Source organism: Stenella coeruleoalba, assembly GCF_951394435.1.
Source record: "Stenella coeruleoalba genome assembly, chromosome: 7".
In the NCBI taxonomy this organism is placed as follows: domain Eukaryota; kingdom Metazoa; phylum Chordata; class Mammalia; order Artiodactyla; family Delphinidae; genus Stenella; species Stenella coeruleoalba.
The window spans coordinates 75,305,351-75,326,275 of NC_137153.1; the positions used below are offsets into that span (position 1 = coordinate 75,305,351).

Here is a 20,925-nt window from a genome sequence, read left to right on the forward strand (position 1 = left end):
ATTCACATCACATAGTTGTGGGTGCTATTCCTCTAAAAATATTCCCATGGGTCAAGGGTGCCCAGAGTCTTCAGATTATTGCTCAATTTATTTGAAGCCCTGGAAAATGTAAAGTTCTCGGAGCCCTTCTTTTCTCTACTGAAACCCTGTAATGATAGTTAAGGGTTTCTCTTGACTTTTTCCAAAGCTGCCTACTGCAGCTTTGCTACTACCTTTGCTAGCCTACTGCTAGCTGCCTACATGCTAGAATCTTCTGATTTTCTTTGGCTACCAGGTTTTCACAGTTAGAGAGTGAGACTGTAACTATTTCCTTGTTTGACTGCTGGTGGTGAACTTATTGCTGGTTTCAACTATATTTGCTGTTTGAGAGACAGATTTTTGTGATCCTCTTTCACACTACGGTCTAACCAGGGAGCACCAAAAATGAAGTGTCTGTCTTCATGGAGCTCACATTCTAGTGGAGGGAGACAGACATTAAATAAATACGTAAACAGGAAAGTTTCCAAATATTTCAACAGAAATAAAATGCAGAGAAAATAGCACTCTTTAGAATCCTCTCACTAATTTTAACCTCTGTTACTCCCTGGATCTATACTTCATAGGGATCTAGCCCTACAAAGAGCATATTAAAGGCAGTTCCTTTGGCTGGATGCACTGAAGCTTTAAGTGAGGCTGCTCTTAAGTGAGTTGTGATGTAACATTTAATTGAAACTTTGTTATTTGGGATAATCAATGGGAGCAATGACAGGTCAAACACACTAAACCAGTTCTGTAAACTGGCTCTCCACAGGTGGAGGGAGCCCTCACTTACAGTGTTTGCAGATTCCTGTGATAAAAGTACTTAACACCATGCAATTTCAAACTACTAACAACTTAATAATCAGCTTGGAAAGTCCTGAATATTTAACAATGGGCTCTTGAGAGCCAATACAAAACAGGAAAAGGCAAATCTTTCAACTTGTGACCACGAGGGCTGCTGCTCCCCAACCCAAGCTCCAGTCCTTATTTTCCCAGTGGCCTTGAACAAGTTATTTAGTCTTGTTCAAAGTGTCCATACTTTCATCTTTATTAAAGGATCAATGATTTTTAACTGATGGGAATTTGTGAAGGTTAAATCAGATAATGTTTAGTCCATAAAATCTTCCTAATTCATCAAGCACATACATTGGGGGTCTACTGTGAGCTGAGCTCTGAACCAGACATTTTGAGAAGCCTCATAACAACTGAAGACAAGTTTCTGCACTCAGTCTCTATATAACTCAGTGGCGAGGGTGCATTCCCTTCTCTTGGGCCCTCTTTCTCATACACATAAATATCTAGTTTAAGCCTCCTGAATGTCCAGTGGTAGAAACTCAGATTTTAGTGCTGACTTCCTTGGGGACTTTGGACAAGTTATTCTGGCTCTTGGCCCTACCACTTCCCCACGTGTAAGGGGAAGCTCATTCTCAGCACTCATACCCACAGACTCACACAGAAACTTTCCATGGTATGTGGTATTAAATAAAAAGGTTTACCTCCCTCCATAGCCTCTGGTCCATTATTATATGTGACCCTGTGAATCCTCTTCCTCAAAAACTCCCTAATAGGGAAATCTGCAAAAGGCAACCAAGAGGACAGGAGGGAAATGCGTCTTGGCTGTTGTGGCCCAATGGAGGACAAGCCCTGTCTGTGCATACCTAGAGAGCCAAGCTCTGTCCCTCGAGGCAATAAACCTCCTTCCTGGAAGAGAGAAAGCACTAGGTTTGGATCCAGCAGAGCTGGCTTTTAAAAAGGGCTTGGTTTTTCTCATCAGTAACCTGGGTATAATAATTATATAGACTTCATAGTGTTATATAAACATTAATTGAGAGCATGAATGTAAAATACTCAGTATAATACTGGGCGCCCCTAATACTCATAAATGTTCGCTAAAATTATTATGATTAAGTGTAGCTTCTTATTATTAAGGATATCTTTCCAGTCTTTGAGAAGTTCTGCCTATAACTTTCTTAAAACATGTGCCCTTAAGTAAATTTCAAACTTGCTGTTTCAGGACTTGTTTCACTATATTGCTACTTTTTAATTTATCCAAAAAAATATTCCATGATCCTTTATGTCATTTTGCCTGATAGGAATTTTTCTGTCTTTCCTTTACATGTCAGTTTTTTGTTTGGTTGGTTGGTTTTTTTGCAGTACGCGGGCCTCTCACTGTTGTGGCCTCTCCCATTGCGGAGAGGCTCAGCGACCTCTAGCAACCAGGGTGGCTTCTGGCACATTGTATCTGGTCCATCAATAAATGCATGTTCAACACAATTGAAGTCAAGGGCAGAAAGACGTTCAAATAAGAGGAAATAATCAACTCTATGAACTACTTCCAAGAAGCCAACTCAAAACATTATACTTACAAACAAGACATCAGTTGGCAAATTCTTGGCAAGAGAACTTAGTGGACTAAGAGGGGCAGCAACCAAACCACCATGGAAGTGGATTGAGACAGTAGCAAAAGGAAAAGTAGATCCCTCCTTCAAGAAGTTTGACAGTGAAGCATTATGTTACCTCATGTAATAGATGGTCAGGAAAGGATTTTCACCATAATGGCTCTTCACTTAGCAATAAAGTTTTCAAAAATGAATTGAAGTTGTTGAGGGAGGAGTACACGTAGTGGAAATGAAAGGATCAAGGGGGATTTTTTTTTTAAGTTAGAAGATAGTTAAGCATAATTACATACCAAAAGGAAACAAATACACATAGAAGAGAATAAAGACACAGGAGCCAGAGGCACCTATGATAAAGTGATATTCTGAGAAAGTAAAAGGAAAGGAGGTCCAGAACACGGATGGATGAATTAAAGTAGAAGAAAGGCCGTTGTACTCACAGAAACTAAGGGGAATAGAGAGAATAAAGGCTCCAGATTCAGATCTGTGGGTCAGGAGAAAGACAGGGAGAAGCTCAGGGAGGAATGCCTACTGACCTCTTTTTCCCTGATTAAATGCTGGAAGGTATCATCTGCTGAGAGTTTGGGTGCTGCTGAGGAAGGCTGGATACTGGGGAAGGTTTGGGTAGTTACTGTGGACAAGCCAGAGGCTGCTAATTGGAAATGTGCAGAAACATTACTGGACATTTGTATGTAAAAGATACTGCCGGCTTGAAGCTGCTAACAGCTGACTACTACCTATGGGCTCCTGTTGCTGGAGTTCTTCATGTTTTCACAGCATCTATATGAATAAAATAGTTGATTTGGGGGGATGGGGGGAATGGGGAAGAATCTTCTGTGTGTAACTGGTTTATAATAATTATGTATATGAGGGAAAGAACACATTTTTTTCACATATTTTTTACCCATGTTCTATAACCTAAATAAAAATACATGACAGATTATCTTTTTAAAATCCAAGTATCCAAATATCCAAGTACTTACCACCTATATTGAACAAAAGTTATTTTTGCCATATTTTCACCATTTGTTTTAAGAAATAAACATGACGTGGTGGTTACCAGGGGCTGGGGAGTGGGGGAAATGGGGAGATACTGATCAAAAGGTAAAAACTTCCAGTTATAAGATTAACAAGTTCTGGGGATCTAATATACAGCATGGTGATTATAGCTAATAATACTGTATTATACACTTGAAACTTGCTTAGAGATCTTAAATTGTTCCACCACACACACAAAAAAAGGTAATTATGTGATAGGATGCAGGTGTTAGCTAATGCTAAGGTGGTAATCATTTTGCAAAATATAAGTCAAATCAACACACACATGTACACCTTAAACTTACACAATGTTATATGTCAACTATATCTCAATAAAGCTAAAAACGAAAGTAAGAAATATGACAGATATCATTGAAGACTCTTGTTACCTCTCACTTCCTCTCTCCCCAGAAATCACCAGATTCTTTGACTACCCTCCATGTTTTCATAATTTATCACCATGGCACATTATCTATAAGTAATATTGATATTTACTTGATACCACAGTTTCTGGTAAAAAAAACATATGGAATACATATGGCATTGTTTTGAAAGTTTTGTTTAAATAACTGTCATCTTACTGTACATATTCACCAATTTGCTTTTTTCACTTTACTTTTTGTTTTTGAGATTTACCATGTTAATACATGTAACTGGAAAATTAGATTCAGCATCACAGTTTTAAGTTAATGTTAGAAGCACTAATTTATCGTACTTCAAAAAAATCTTTTTGGGCTTCCCTGGTGGCACAGTGGTTGAGAGTCCGCCAGCCGATGCAGGGGACACGGGTTTGTGCCCCGGTCCGGGAAGATCCCACATGCCACGGAGCGGCGAGGCCCGTGAACCATGGCCGCTGAGCCTGCGCGTCCGGAGCCTGTGCTCCGCAACGGGAAAGGCCACAACAGTGAGAGGCCCGCGTACCGCAAAAAAAAAAAAAAAAAAATCTTTTTGCAGGGAGGAAGATTTTAATTACACTTTCCTAATTTAACTGAGCAGTTTTTATATACTGGTTGTATTAATTAAAACAAGAACAGAGCGACTAACATAGTTTATTTCTTTCAGTAATAAACGTAATTCTCTATTACAAATATTTGAACAAATGTAGTTTCTTAAACAGACATTGTCTCAAGTTTACAAGTCAACAGTCTTTGGACAATAACTATTAAATAAACTTTTACATATTATAGGAAAGTTCTTTGCCCTTTTAAGTAAACAGACTTATGTAGAGACAATTCTATCATAACAAAATACAAAAAAAGTGTAGATTAATTTTAAAATATGATTACTGGAATGTAAATATTATTCAGCCTTCTGTGTTATCATTCTAATCTTCACAAAGAATAATGGCTAACCCAGTGCTTTGGATTCTCAAAATCACTTACGTCAATACATTTCATTGAAGTTTCTTATTTATCACTGAAACATTATAGTTTCTACTGTAGTATTAACTGATGCTGATTCAAGGTATTTGGGGTTAATAATGTTGTATAATATAAAACATTAAAGAATCTGTAGGTAGAATTTATCTCTGCATAGTACCAATTAATTCTAATTCTTTGGAGTACTCCATTTTATGAAGATCCTACATTTTTATCACTCCCTAGTGAAAGAATTAGGTTATTTCCAGCTTTTCATTATCACAAGCAATGCTTCCAGAACATTTATGCACACACCTCTGTACACACATACATGCAAGAGTTCCTCTGGGTTCCTCGTAAGCAAAACTGCTGGGTCACAGAGAATGTGCATCTTTACTTTGATATAACATGAGGATTATATCCTTACTAAATATAGTCAAATTGTTCTCTAAGGATTGTTATCAATGCACTCTCTCACCACCTTATGTGTGAGACTTCTGTCTTGTTTCTTCACTTTCCCCACTCACATTTAGAATTATGAGACTTCTAAGTTTTCACCTATCTGTTGGGTATGAATCCATGTCTTAATTTTGTATTCCCCTGGTTAGTCGTGAGACTAAGCACTTTTCACACGCTTACTTGGGCATACTGCTTTACTTTTTTGTGAATTGCCTTCATATCCGTTGCAAATGTTCTCAGGTTTTGTCTTTTTGTTTGCAAAAGTTCTTAATATAGTCTGGACATAAACTCTTTTTCAATTCTATGTGTTGCAAAGACTGTCTTTCTGTCTATGGGTTTAGTTCTACCATTTTAACTTTTGCTTACCAATCTCTTTTTCCTCCTTATTCTCTTATGTTTTCTCCTAGCCTGCCTTCTGTTGTACTGTAATTTTTTAACCTATGATTTTAAAGTTATACATAGTTTCTATTCTATTATCGGTCACCCTTAATTTTTTGATCTACAGAGTCAGCTACATTATTTTTCTAATCAAGTCTGGAGGACAGGTTCTAAAAGTGTGGACTCCAGGCCAGCAGTACAGGCATCCTCTGGTAATTATTAGAAATGCAAATTCTCAGGTCTCACAGACCTAATGAATCAGAAACTCTGGGGATGGGACCTACAACCTGTGTGCACCAAGCGATTCTGATAGATGCCACAGTTTGAGAAACACTGGCCTAGAATTATTTAACATCTCTATCCACCTCCTAAACAACCAAAGTCTTCTTTTTCTACCCAATGAAAAGACCTTGACTCCCACTTCTGCCTCCACCCTCTTTCTTGGTATTTTTATCTAGAATTTTGACAGAGACAGAGAGAGAGAGAGAGAGAGAGAGAGAGAAAGAGAGAGAGAGAGAGAGTGTGTGTGTGAACAATGTCAATGGTTAATTAAAGATAACAGCACTTTAAGAATAAGTTTCTCTTATTTTTTGCATCTTGATCCTTGCATATGTGTTCATGGTTCTTTCATTGAGGATCTTAAGTGGTAAATTTTTCTAATGATGTCTGAAACTGTCTTTATAAGGTCCTTATTTTTGAGTCATAGCTTAACTGGATTTACAATTCAATGTTTGCAGTTATTTGCTATCAGCACCTTGAAAACATCTGCTGTAATCTGGCATCTGTTGCAGATGAAGAGTCTGTTGTTCATCTATGGGTATTCATTAACAGGAATTCTGTTTTTCTCTCTTGTGGCTTTTAAGACCTTTCTCTTTATGCTTAGAGTTCTGCAATATTACCATCTTGGATCTACATGTGAACTTATTTCTATTTTTCCTTTTCATTATTCTTTGTGCTCTTTAAAATGTGAAGATTTGTGAATTTCTTTAAACTCTGAAATGTCTTCACTCTCCTTTGAATATTTTTTCACCATCCCTTTTTTCTTTTGAACTTCCTATTGTATGTATGCTGACACCTCTCAATCTACATCTTCCAGGTCTCTTCCCTGCTTTTCCTATTTTTTCTCTTATTCTCTTTGTGCTGCATTCTTGTGGAATTGCTAATACAATTGTCCAGAGCACTATATTTTCTTCAACTGTGTCAGCCTAGAATATATTGTGTCTCTTATTCCACTGCCTACATTTGTCATGTACAAGATTTTTATTTCATATGCATCTTTTTGTTTCATTTCTGCCTGTATGAAAGTTTTTCTTTCATTTACTACTCTCATGATCCTAAACACATGTATCAAAAGACTTTTTCATATTAATCTATTATTTTAATTGTACCTAAAATGAATGTCTCAAATTGTTGGCTGTCCTTCTAAGACTAGATTTCTTCATATGTTTTAGAGTTTGTAGTTCAAGCTCATTTTGGTAAAATGTCTTTTTTTTCCTTCCTTTCCAGCCACTCCCAGGTATAGTGGCAAACAGCAACTGCTTCTCTTCCCCTATGTCCCTGATGGTATTGCAGATATTAAAGATTTGCCATTGTGTGGGGCTTGCCTCATTTTCAGGTTGTGAATGTGTACAAAGTATCTTTCTTTCCTGGGCACTAAGTTCACAGAAGTGACAGCGCTAAGGAGCTCTCCAGCCTCCTTTCTTAACCAGGAGAACCCCACTCAAGGTCCTAGTTTGAAGAAGCTTCTGCCTGCTTTCAGACATACCTCTCAGCATGGTCCAGCACTAACCCCCAATGATAGCTTTGTTGTTCTGTTGTGCTTCTGGTACAGGGAAATGTTATTCTTTTTTATTAGTATATCTATTACTTTCATTTTCTCTTTTTAAACTGCTATATGTTTCAATCAAAGGTGGAACTTCAAAAAGTAAATTTATAATGCCTCCTTGACACACAAGATCCGACAAGGAATCTGCTTTGTTATCTTTTTAAGACCCAGTAAAGTATACAGAATGATGTGGACTTAAAGTCTCTGGTCCAGCGTGTAAAGAGTTTGAAAGTTGCCATACCATCCTAACAAGTAAAATGCTAAAGTAAAATAAAAATTGACAATTCTTCTTATATTTATCAGAGAAGTGAGGTGACAGGGCAAACCACTGCCCCCAAACTGGAGAGACAGACAGGTAGATACAAAGAAATCACAACTTAACCAGAGCAGAAACCCCACAGGAACCAATACCAGGGTAGGAAAACCTAAGCTGTAATTGAAAAATTGCTGGAGGCTCAGTCTGGACAAGTCTGAGAGTTAAACCTCCAAGGGGACCCAGTCATCAGGAGGGCCTGACACTTCTGTGAGTTCTACCTACCAGGTTCTCACAGTGAATATTGGAGAAAAATTCTCTCATGCTTCTAGGGAGGGGAAAGGGAGCCATTCTGAAATACTCTATTCTTTTCTTAACAAGGCTGCCCTCAAGAGAAACTATTTGACCAGAGCCTAACAAATTGGGAGAAGGGAAATATCCAACTCCAGCCTACTCTGGTTGTCCTGTCCCACCTATGGGGTAGAGTTGGGGAACTGAGAAGCCCTTGTGAAGTTCACAGTCCAGAGGCACAAGCTCACTAAAAGACTGAGACTTGGGCTTCACTGGTGGTGCAGTGGTTGAGAGTCCGTCTGCTGATGCGGGGGACACGGGTTCGTGCCCCGGTCTGGGAAGATCCCACATGCCGTGGAGCGGCTGGGCCCGTGAGCCATGGCCGCTGAGCCTGCACATCCGGAGCCTGTGCTCGGCAACGGGAGAGGCCACAACAGTGAGAGGCCCGCGTACCGCATTAAAAAAAAAAAAAAAAAAAGAACAGATGAGTAACATAAGCAGAGAGAGTTGATTCTAAGAAAGAATCAAAAATAAATGCTAGCAATCATAAACACTGTAACAGAAATGGAGAATGCCTCCAATTAGCTCATCAGTTGACTGGACATGGCTGAGGAAAAACAATCTCTGAGCTTGAGCATATGTCAATAGGAACTTCAAAATCTGAAGCAAAGAGAATAAAGACCAGAAAAAACAATAATAATATCCAAGGACTGCAGAACAACTACAAAAAGTAACACAAGTGGAATGGGAATACCAGAAGCAGAATAATGTATAATAATCAAGTTTGCATTTATATGACCAATCAAATTTCATCTTCTAAGCAGTTCTCTAGGAAGATAAGACAAGTACTCTCACTGTAATTCTTTGTGAAATTTCTTCATAACTAAGTTATAAGCCATCCAAGAAAAGCATCCTTGAAGTCACATCTCATGCAGCAGGGACCAATATAGAAACTGTAAAGACCGTAAGTGTAAAGTAGTTTTCATAAGGTGTAAACAAGTGTCGGCAAACGCTCAGCATACACACCATGGCTGATCTAGGTAATTAATTGCTGTACTCTTCCCCACTGTGCCTCGGCAGTACCTCATGACCATTCTCAATGCAATGCACTGGGCAGTCACTTCCAATTTCCTAGAGTTAGCATGCAAAATGAATTCTGTTCACCAACATTTCTTAAGGTGTTTATGGGCAACTTCCTTCTATAAAACATTAATTGGTGAGAATAATAAGGTCAAGTGAATTTTAAAATACTGAATCAAAATTATACAAGTTTTTTTTTCTCAGACTTAACTTAACACTATACATTATAAATTTCTATTTTCTGAACTTCCTAAACCAGGAACAGCTCACAGAATTAGTGTTCCCTGAAACATACTTTGAGAAATAGGGCTCCAGGAATATTCATGGACATACTGTTTAGGGGAAGGTAGAAAAGTTTAGCGGTAGAGAAGGGATCGGCAAATTTTCTCTGTAAAATGCCAGATAGTAAATATTTGGGACTTCGCAGGCCAGATGGTCTCTGTCACAACCACTCACCTCTGCTGTAGTAGCAAAAAAGAAGCCATGCTCAACACTGACTGTACCCGTATTCCAATAAAACTTCATTTCGAAAAAGAGGCCTTTGGCTATAGTTTGCCAACCCCTACTATAGAGGAAAATGAAGATGCTTTGCCACAAAACATTCCTTTATTCAACAAATACTAACTGAGTGCCTACCATGTGTGTTCTAGGTCCATAAATATTGTTGGATGCCATAGTGTTTAGGGCACAGAGACTACAGAGTCCTGGAACCTTCATAGTTTACATTTACATGTGGTTTTTCACTTGACTTTTTTTTTTAATCAGTATTTTTAGTATCACCATTGCACAGAGGAGGACACTGAGAACTTCTTTTGGTGGCTGAGCCAGAGATGGCATCTAGGAATGGTAGGTGCATAGGCATACCCTCAGTATGGCATTTCTAAGTCACTTATGCTTCCTGTGTCAACTTGACATTGCCCCCAACTTATAGTGTAAGTCCTGAACTACTGAACCACAATAAAAACATGAAATATTAGCTTTTTCCTTAGGCAGTAGAAATCAATCCAAACCTGCAGTGTTTTATGTTCCAGGATGGGATAGATTCTTGAACTGCTCAAAGAAACTGATTGCATCTTTTTCCACATCCAACTCACTACTCCTCTAACTGAATTCAAAACCTGGCCAGAAGCAAGGAAAGATAGAGGCACCCTCTGCTTTTTTCAATGTTTTGTTTTGAAATCCTGATAGAAAAGCTTTATTTAGATATGGCTAGCCTGCAAACTTTCCAAACAAAGGCTTCACAGCTTGGTTCTTTTCCAGGTTCTGTTGACTCCTGTAAATCAAGTTAACTTCAGGCGTGTTTGGGCTTTGTTCAAATCACCAGCAGCCTCCACGTCCATGCCTGTTTCCCATGCCAGCTGTTTGGACTACAGCATTCAAATATCTGCTTCCCCCCCGTTACACTCTGCCCTTCCTAAGAAAAGAGAACCCAAGAATATTCAAGCATTTAGCATCTGACAACTACAGAAGCAAGGAAAAGGAAGCAGTTTATAGTGAAAAGAGAGTTTGGCGCCCATGATCACTTTCTCAAGCTCTGTTCCACAATCTTTTCTAATTGTAACCTTTTTTAATAAATGCTAGCCTGTATTTGACAAAAGAAAACACTGATGTCCCCACAGCACTATATATCAAGTTGCTGATGTGACACAATTAGCATTATGTCCAGACATAGGACTCCAATTTTAAAAAGAGCTATGCTCCTTGAAATTCCTTAGGTTTGGCTGCCCTGCTGGCCACAGACCCAGCCACTGGAATGTTTAATAGAGCAAATGTTGCTCTCTGCCTAAGCCATTTGTTTCTTTTCCTAGGTTCCCTATGGAAATTTTCCTATGAAACAGATTAGAGAGACAGGATGAACAAAGAACCTCCTTTTGAACAATTGACTCCCATTCCCCCACCCCTAGTCACACCAGATGAAAGCAAAAAATGTTCTCAGATTGCACAAGTGAAATTTGGGCCTTACAGGACTTATAAAAGCTAGAAAAAGTGGGGGCCATTCTTCACTGGGTTCAAATGTCTGATCTACATGAAAGCAAATTTCTGGGATTCCCTTTCAGCTGCCATCATTCAGTATAGCTGGTTCCCAAATAAATGTACTGCTACTACATCTGCCTACAGGGATTGTCACCACTCATAAACATGTGTAGATTTAACTCACACCAGAGCTCTGAAGAGTGGGAAATCAGGCATTAATTATTTCCATAAAACAAACCTACCTTGACCCAACAAGGGAAAAAAACAAAGCAAAGCAAAACGAAATGACAAGAGACAGGTGTGACTAATGGAAGGCAGAATACAGAGACAAGGGAGGGGGTTTGTTCTTGGAAATGTGTAATAGACAGTAACGAATGCCTGACCAGCTTTTAGAACCATGCCTTCTTTTAAAGCCATTGAACAAGGAGACCATTAGGCCAAGATGGTTCTAATGCTCTGGTGGCCTACAGAAGCAAACCAAATCTAAGCCTACATTTGCCTCAAGGTTACAAAATCAAAATGCTAAGGACAACCAATCACAAATGGCCAACTAGGCTTTAAGCTATAGCCAATCGGTAATTTCCTTACTTTGCTTCCACGTTTTCTCTACGAAAGCCTCTCCCAGTTCCTGTCAGTGGAGCACTTCTAACCACTTCTGGTTTGGCACTGCTTGATTTAAATAATTATTTGCTCAAATAAACTCTTAAAATTTTTAATATGCCTCAGTTTATCTTATAACAGTTCTGATGTCAGAAGAGGGACTAAAGAAGCTCCCCCACCCCACAGTGTCTACGGGGCAATGGGCAATGAGGCGGAGATACCTGCTGAGTCCCTTCAGCTTGCTGCTTTCTCGCTGCCTCTAGAGGTGGTGGGTAAGTCCCTTTCGGATCCTAACACCACGCTTTTTGCATTATGAGCTTTCGAACTTTATTTGACCGTTTCCTTTTCTGAACTGGGTCTGACTGAGAAATCAGGCTGAGTCTGGGGTCAGACTGAAACCTAGCAGGACTCTGCAGGGCCCTCCCAAGGACAAGTCCCTCCATGTCCCCAGCTTCTTATTTGCCCTTCCCAAGAAGCGAGGGAACACAGAAACAAAGGAAAAGGAGTCGAGCAAGAAAAGTAATGATAGCTTAAACAACAGTTCAGCAGTAAAACAGAGTCACAGGACACCTAGTTCATCCTCAAGGGATATACATAACCGTGTGACCCGTATCTTTGAGTAGTTCTGCAGAAACTAAGATCCCCATCCAGGTGGAGGATGGTGACTACATGCTGACCACAAGCACACAGACCCCAGACTAGTTGGAACCAGAAGGTTGATGATTAAGATTCCTGAAACATCACCTGTTACCTCACCAACAAGCAACCAGAAGAATGTCCATGAGCTGATCACACACCCTGCAACCCTTACCCCTAATGGTATCTTTAAAAACCCTTGCCTGAAAGTCATCTGGGAGTTCGGGTCTTTTGAGCATGAGATGCCCATTCCCCTTGCTTGGCAACCTGCAATAAATGCTGTACCTTCCTTCACTATAACCCAGTGTCAGTAGATTGACTTTGTTGCACATTCAATGAGCAGACCCAAGTTCAGTTCAGTAACGGCAGTGGCTCTTGGTCTTGGTGTTAGGGGAAACATTGACTGAAACTGCCCACCCTGGCCAGGCAAAGACAGTAACAATTTGCATGAGTTACTTTACGACAGGAGCTCCTGGAAGGAACAGAGAACTAACAAGCCACCACCAACCAGAAGAATACAGGAAAGGTCAAAAAGAGAGACAAGACGCCGGTCCACATGTCCTAGCAACCACCAAGAATCCTCCTCACTGGAATCCATCTTGGCTTAGTGGTTGCACGCACCACCAGAAAGGACCCTGAGTCAGAATGACTGGCCAGAGACAACCCGAAAACTAATCCCATCACCATAAAACCCGAGACTGCAAGCCATGTGGCAGAGCAGTCCTCCTGGGTTCCCTTACCCTCGTGCTCTCCACCCGGGTGCCCCTTCCCAATAAAGTCTCTTGCTTTGTCAGTACGTGTGTCTCCTTGGACAATTCATTCTGAATGTTAGACAAGAGCCCACTCTCGGGCCCTGGAAGGGGTCACCCTTCCTGCAACATTTCGAGGATAGTATCTTCAGTACTTCTTTGGGAAATGCCTCTTTCATTCATGAGGTTGTTCAACACTCCAGGTATATTAATTGTTTGTCCTGGCTTAAGTCTGACAAGATATTCAGAAAGATTTTTTTTTAAGTAGCTCTATAGCAAAAGTTAGCCAAATTGGAAACTGATATTCAGAACCTGAGAGGAAGTTCTTTTTTAGGCCTTCTCCCCTAAACTAAATGAAACTATGTACCCAGAGAGAAAGAAAAACATTCCGAAGACAAACAGCTCTAAATCTAGAACATAGGAATCTTTTGATTTCCATCTTAGTTGAAGCTCTCCCTTATATAAAAAAAGCAAATTAAAAATGATGTAGTTGAATGAATCAGTCAGCCTTGCTACCATTCAGGTTGCAATTCAATTCTTCGAGGAATTAAAAACAACTGTACTTGCCTTACAAATCTAGTCTTTACAAGAACATAAGTTGCCCACCTAACCTTTCTACTAATCCCAAAATCTCCCCTATTCACTTCAGAATTCTTGTAGGTATTTCAAAATTCTGGATTTAGGAAACAAAAGTCCTTCTTGGAGGAACCTGCATTCTTTCCCTGTGCCTTTGAGATGTAAATGTTCTGTCCAGTCTTCTCTAGGAGCTGTGGAACATTTTTTGATATGCAAATTTCAAGAGGTAATCCTTATCAGAAGGGAAGAAAAAGAAAAAATGGGGAAAGACTATTTGAAAACTAGACAAATGAAAAATCTTAACGAAAGCTGAAAGATCTCTGTTTTCATCTGTCTATATATTTGTGTCTGTGTACACATGTTATGGATGTGTTATATTTTTCTACCTCTGGATGGTATTGCCAAAACTAATTTACTGTTTTTGTTCTTTTAATTTTTGTTTTATATTGGAGTATAGTTGATTAACAATGTTGTATTAGTTTCAGGTGTATAGCAAAGTTATTCAGCTATACATGTATCTATTCTTTTTCAAGTTCTTTTCCCATCTAGGTTATTACAGAATATTGAGCAGAGTTCCCTGTGCTATACAGTAGGTCCTTGTTGGTTATCTATTTTAAATATAGCAGTGTGTACATGTCAATTCCAAACTCCCAATCTATCCCTCCCTGCAACCCTTCCCCACTGGTAACCATAAGTTCATTCTCTAAGTCTGTGAGTCTGTTTCTGTTAATTTTTAAAGAGCTCTATTTGTTAGGGAACCATTGAATAAAACCACCTGTCTCAGCCAGGTATGACAATAACCACTGGCAAGAGTTGTCTCACAAAGGAGGTCCCAATAAGGAACACAGGGCTGCCACTGACAACTAACCAGGAGAAATCATGAGGGACCAAAAGGAGGCAGGAGACCCCAGCCCATAAAATGTCCTGCCAACCTTCTAGAAACCCTCACACTAGAATCCATCTTGGCTGAGAGATGCGTGTGCCACCAGGAATGACCCTTGAGTCAAATCAAACAAAGGCAAGATGACTGGCCAGAGACAACCCAGAAACTAACCCCATTACCATAAAACCTGAGACTGCGAGCCATGTGGCAGAGCAGTTCTCCTGGGTTCCCTTACCCTACTGCTCTCTGCCCGGGCACCCCTTCCCGATAAAGCCTTTTGCTTTGTCAGTACGTATGTCTCCTCGGACAATTCATTTCCAAGTGTTAGACAAGTGCCTACTCTCGGGCCACGGAAGGGGTCCCCCTTCCTGCAACTTATTTAATTGGCTTAAAGTCAAACAAATGCTACGTAAATTAAGTATGCTCTCAGAACTATAAACAGTAACCCAAACGTTTTTCAAGTGCATGTGATCTAGGATAATCTTCAGTAAATAAAAGCTAGTTTCAGTTTGTTGCTTTAATTAAAACAAGCATGTCTTCAGAATTACCAGCATTAAATTTAATGCAGACATGCAACTTTTATTCTCCCTGGATTTATTAGTCAAATAAGTTATCTGTTACAAAATTTGCCAGCAAGAAAATAACTTTTAAAAAGATGATAGTTAGCTCTTTAACATCTGGTAGAATTTTCTTGACTAATGTAAACATGATTGCTACGAACGTGTAAATCAAATAGATGTAAGTGGAGTAAAAGTTTATAAAACTTTTCAACAGTGATGAGATTTTATAAAATATGTCTACTTAAAAATAGTTTCTAAAGTCTTTTGGTAACTTGGAAGCTTAGCGTTTCACCAAGTTAAGTGATGGAAATTCACTGACTGTCTAGGTCATTTTCAAATAAGATAAAAATACTGAAACATTGATTAATCAATATAGGTTTATCTACTTCTGGCTCCCTATTACAGAAAAAAGAGTGGTTATAATTAAGTTTGAGGTTTATTTGAAAATTTTGATTACCTATTTCTGTAAAAATTTTAATTTGCATATTTCAGCAATTCTAAGGTACACTTCTTTTTTTTCAAATGTAATACATTGAACTTGGATTTTCTTACAATCCAAGGAGTTGCATTCACAATCCCTGCCAGCCAGGCAGCGTCACAACTGAGCTGTCATTGCTGGCATATGCCCCACTGGTCACAGTTGTTCATATGAATGTCATCACCTCTGTTGAGTTATATGCAATCTGGCACTACAGTACTGAATTTAACTGCTGTCTAAACGTTTTCAAAAATCTTTCACTACGATTCTGCATTTAAACAAAATGTTTGGAGAATGCAGAAAGGCACAGAAACACAGCAGAGGAATATAAATTTGACATGAGTGAAACAAACAGTCTATTGTGTATGCAGAAAGACATGGAAACTAAGCAGAAAATATTCCTTGTAGGAAGAATGACCACGCTTCCATATTTTCTTATAAAGGAATAACTGAGTGCTTTATAGGAACTAAGAAAAAAGATGTTTACAAGTAGATAACGTCGTATTTCATTACTTAAATGTGTGCAAAGGACTAGCTGTCACAAGTCAGTGAATACCAATGGAAGAAGGAGAAATTGCCACACTCAGAAAAGCTGAGACATTTCAAAGCAATAATTGGCTTCTGAACCAATTCATATGGAGTTGTTCCTTTCTTTTTCAGTAGCACCTAAAATAATGGTGAGTCTTGCAATTATGGAATCGTAAAGTTGATGAACTATATCTTCATCATGGCTGAGTATCAAGTAAACCTTGATAAGAGTTTGAAGTAATATGTTGTACTGTACTTAGGACTCACGCACAGAATCTCTTCCTCTTCTTCAAGACCTCCAGGCCTACAAACCCTCAGAGCCATAATACACACATCCAATCTTGCAAACCATCTGAAGGGACAGTGTGCAAAGCATACCTATGCCTAGCCAGCTACATGGGGAATTGTGTGTTGCCTTTCATGCCTCAGGCCTAGCGAGCTTCTAGAAAACAGGTTCAAGTCATCAACCAGGTTTACTTACTTAATGCAAGAGATGAGTAGAACATATCCACCCCATAGCATAGCCTAAAAGTCAGCCTGGAAGAGCATTAGGTGCTACAAGTGAATTCCCCAACCTCACAAATCAGATTAATCACTCTTACTCCTGTGCAGAGAGTGGCGTAACTGGAAATATTATTCTAATACTGTTCCCCCTTGAGAAGTGGAGCACAAGTCTGCTATTAATTTTCTAGGACTACTATTAGAAATTACCACCAGTTTAGTGTCTTAAAACAACAGTAATCTGGCAGCGTGGGCGGAAAGAGGCAAGCAATTGGCGCAGCGCCAGAGCAAGTGGAGCGCTCACGCCCGGAGGGCCGCGAGGAGGAGGAAACCATGTCCAGCTCTGGCTCAGGTCTCCCGCGCGCCCAGACCCAGGGCCCTTGCATCACACCAAGGCCCGGCCACCAGTGCCCAGCTCAAAGGGTCGCAAGAGGGGACAGGGGAGGGCTGCTGGGTGACCCTAGTGGACAGGGCGACGTGTACAACTGGGAGGTGGCCATTTTCGGGCCCAACACCTACCACGAGGGCAGCTACTTCAAGGCGCGCCTCAAGTTTCCCGACTACTACCTAACTCCCGCAACCACCGCCGGACTTTCGTTTCCTGACCAAGGTGACATCTACAGTGACATCTACAAGACGGTGACATGCGCGTCTCCAGGCTCCACACATCGTGTCGGGTGAGGAGCCCCGGGCTGGCAGCTGCCCTCAAAACACCGGAACCGCACCTGAGCCTCAAGACCACCCTCCTGCGCGTCACCTCCCTCCTCAACAACCCGACACCTCCTCACCAGCTGTCATGATGTGCAGGAAGTGGAAAGAGAGCAAAGGCAAGGAGCCGGAGCACAGAGGCTGAATCATCCCGAAGCAAATCCTATGACCAAGATGGACGCGGAGCGCGGCGGCACGAAAGTCTCTGTCACGCCGGCGGTGAGCGGGGCGTGAAGACCAAGGCGCACGCGCACGCGCACGCGCACGCGCAGTCGCAGGAGGAGGCTTTGAGCTCTTACGCCCGCCCCGCTGCTGCGAGGACCGCGAGGCCGAGGCCAGGCCCAAGGCTGCTAACGGGAGGATGAAGATGACTCCGCAACCAGGAGTCCTGACTCTGAGTCCTCCACCAAATAAACTTACAAGTTTTACCTAAAACAAACAAAACAACAAACAGAAATGTACTTTGAAAGTTCTAGAGTCCAGAAGTCCAAAATCAAGGTGTCAGCAGCATTGGTACCTTCTGGAGGCTCTGAAAGAGAATCCATTCCTTACCTTTTTACTACTTTTTTCATGGTTGATAGCAATCCTTGGCATTCCTCAACTTGTAATTACATAACTCTAGTCCCTGCCGGCATCTTCACATGGCTTCCCCCTGTAACCCTGTGTCAAACCTCCCTCCCCTTTCTCCTACAAGGATACCAGTCATTGGATTCATAGCCTATCCTAAATCTTAGATAATCGCATCCCAAGATCTTTAATTTAAGTACATCTGCAAAGATCCTATTTCAAAATAAGATCACATTCACAAGTCACAAAGACTTGGACAGATCTTTGGGGGGCATACTAAACAATCCTTATGGAAGCATGAGAACAGGATTCTCCCCCTACCTCTCTTTTATTCCAGGAACTGTGCCAGGTACCAGAGATCCATAAATTCCCTACTGCCAATGGCCTATTAGAATGGTCTCCTAATTTTTCTCCCAGCCTCAAGTCTAACTGATCTGTCAGATCTGAAACAAAATGAAGCAAGACAAAGAAACCCTATAATAGCAGAAACAGGCAAGATTTTGCTACAATAACCACTGTATCTCAGTGTCTTATAACAACAAAGATTTGTATCTTATTCATGTCTGTGACAAATAGCTGAGGGTTTTCTTTATGTCATTCTCACTCAAGGACCAAGGTTCATGCTTCCATAAGACCTAAGGCAGGAAAAGACTCAATGGCAAATCAGATAGTGTCTCTTAAAGTTTCCGTGCAGATGTGGCATACATTAGTATTGGTCACAGTAAGTTATGTGGCCATGCCTAGATTCAAAGGCAGATGGGGAAGTACAATCCTAATATAGGCTTAGAATTGGGAAGAACTGAAAATATTTGGTGAATAGCTCAAATAACTACCATAATCATGCTACCGTTTAAATATTTTTAATGGATTTATCTCACCTACCAGCTCAAGTTTACACTCTTTAGTGTGGCATTCCAGGCTCTGTAGAGGGATCCCAATCTCGATTTTCAGCCTCATTTCTCCCTCCTTCACTGCCACATATATATGCTCCAGCTACACTAAATTTGACTACTCACAATTCCGTGCCATGCCATGCTCTCTCTAGTCTCCAGGCATTTGTTCACACTGTTCCCTTTACCTGGAACAACCTTTGCCTTAATTCATTCTCCAAGTTTTTTCTTAAAGGTGTCTTTCTCTTTGAAGCTGTCTCCTTAGGTAGAATTAATCCCTCCATCTGCGAACACATTTCATTTTTACTTATCTCATTCCTTCACTGATTTATTTACTCAAGAAGTAAATCATGTGCCAGGCACTGTGCTGCAATAAGAGAAAAGTACATAGCTCCAGTCCTGGAACAGTTATCATGTAGTGGGGGAGAAAGAAAAGTAACAGGCAATTACAACTCAAATTTGTACATGCCACTCTAGGAGAAGTATGAGGTGCTATGGGAACCCCTGGCACAGTGGCAGTTTCCCAGAGGATAGGATGGTTGAAATGAGATCAGAGGTATTATAGTTAGCCAAGAAAAGGAGTGGGGAGGAAAAAGATCTGGGTAGAGAGAAAAGCCTGTATGAAGCTCAAGAAGAGAGAACACATGGTGAGTTTGGAGAACTGAAAATATGTACTTAAAAAATACAGGGGAAATATGTGGCATACGCTGTAAAGCAAATTGAAGACCGAACCACAGTTCCTGAATTGGAGAACAAGTCAGTGCCTATTTCCTACTTTTGTGATTCAACATGGGGATTGTTTCCTTAATTTAGCTTCCTTAACTTATCAATTTTTCTAAAAGAGATATTTCTCTTTGTCCCTTAATGCTACCTCCTATCATTATGTTTCCTTCTTTTTTCACTTTGCATTTTCTTGCTTAGTATTTTAGTAGTATTCTATTAATATTATTCAATATTAATATTGTTACATCAACTTTTTTGTATATAATTCTTTTCATTTTTAATCATTCCATATCATTTTGTGTAAGGCATACCTATAAATAGCTTATATTTTATTTTTTTAACCAGATTTTTTAATCCAGTATTAGAAAAGTGAGTTTAATCTGAGGCTATTTACTGTAATTATTGATATATTTGGATTTCTACCATCTTACTCTATATGTATATATTTTTTAATTTGGCTGCACCAGGCCTTAGTTGCGGCACGTGGGATCTTTGTTGCTGCATGCGGTATCTTTAGTTGAGACATGTGAACTCTTAGTTGCGGCATGTGTGATCTAGTTCCCTGACCAGGGATCGAACCCAGGCCCCCTGCATTGGGAGCATGGAGTCTTAGCCACTGGACCACCAGAGAAGTCCCTATGTCTTATTTTTTGCTATTTATTTCTACTTTTTTGCTATCTTTCATTAAATAGATTTCTCAAACTTCTTTCTTTTTGCTTTCCAGTTTGGAAGTTATGCATTTTGTGCTTTTTTTTTTTTTTGCGGTACACGGGCCTCTCACTGTTGTGGCCTCTCCCGTTGCGGAGCACAGGCTCCGGACGCGCAGGCCCAGCGGCCGTGGCTCACACGCCCAACCGCTCCGCGGCATGCGGATCCTCCTGGATCGGGGCACGAACCCGTGTCCCCTGCATCTGCAGGCGGACTTTCAACCACTGCGCCATCAGGGAAGCCCCTGTGCTTATTTTTTTTAGCAAGCATTTATAATATGATGACAAAGCCAATCAGTATCTCTTTTCTCTACTGAAAAAAACAAAGACTTTAGCACATAATAACTTCCTCTGCCTCATAACTTCCAAGTTATTATGTGGTATTTTATTTCTAGTCTGTTTTCAAACACAAACACAAATACGGTTATGCTTGTTACTTTATGGAAAGTATTTTTTATAATTATATTCTATGTTTTACTGCTTCCTTTGTTTATCATCACTTCTTTTACCCCATAGCTTCACTCTACAATCATTTTTCTTTTTCCTGAAGTATAGTCCGCATGGCTATTTAGAGTACCACCCTCAGACCTAGGTATATGGCCCTGATGTCTGACCTAGCACTTTAAAGGGTCCCTCTGGCCCTCCATCCAGTGTGCCCATCTTTAAGAACTAAGGAATCCAGGAGCCGAAGAAGATATACCCATCTGGGCATATGTACCTCTTGTTTTCTTCTGGACCATTTTCCAAAG

General features: G+C 40.3%; 1 protein-coding gene across 1 annotated transcript in view; it reads right to left on the minus strand.

Moving 5' to 3' along the window:
• The window catches only part of TRPM3 (transient receptor potential cation channel subfamily M member 3), a 1,004,761-nt gene extending 987,108 nt beyond the window's left edge, over positions 1 to 17,653 (minus strand). Inside the window, exon 1 of the mRNA XM_079927590.1 lies at positions 17,370 to 17,653. The gene's annotated coding sequence lies outside the window, so the exon portion shown is untranslated. The remainder of the gene's footprint in view (positions 1 to 17,369) is intronic.
• Between the last annotated feature and the right edge of the window lie 3,272 nt (positions 17,654 to 20,925).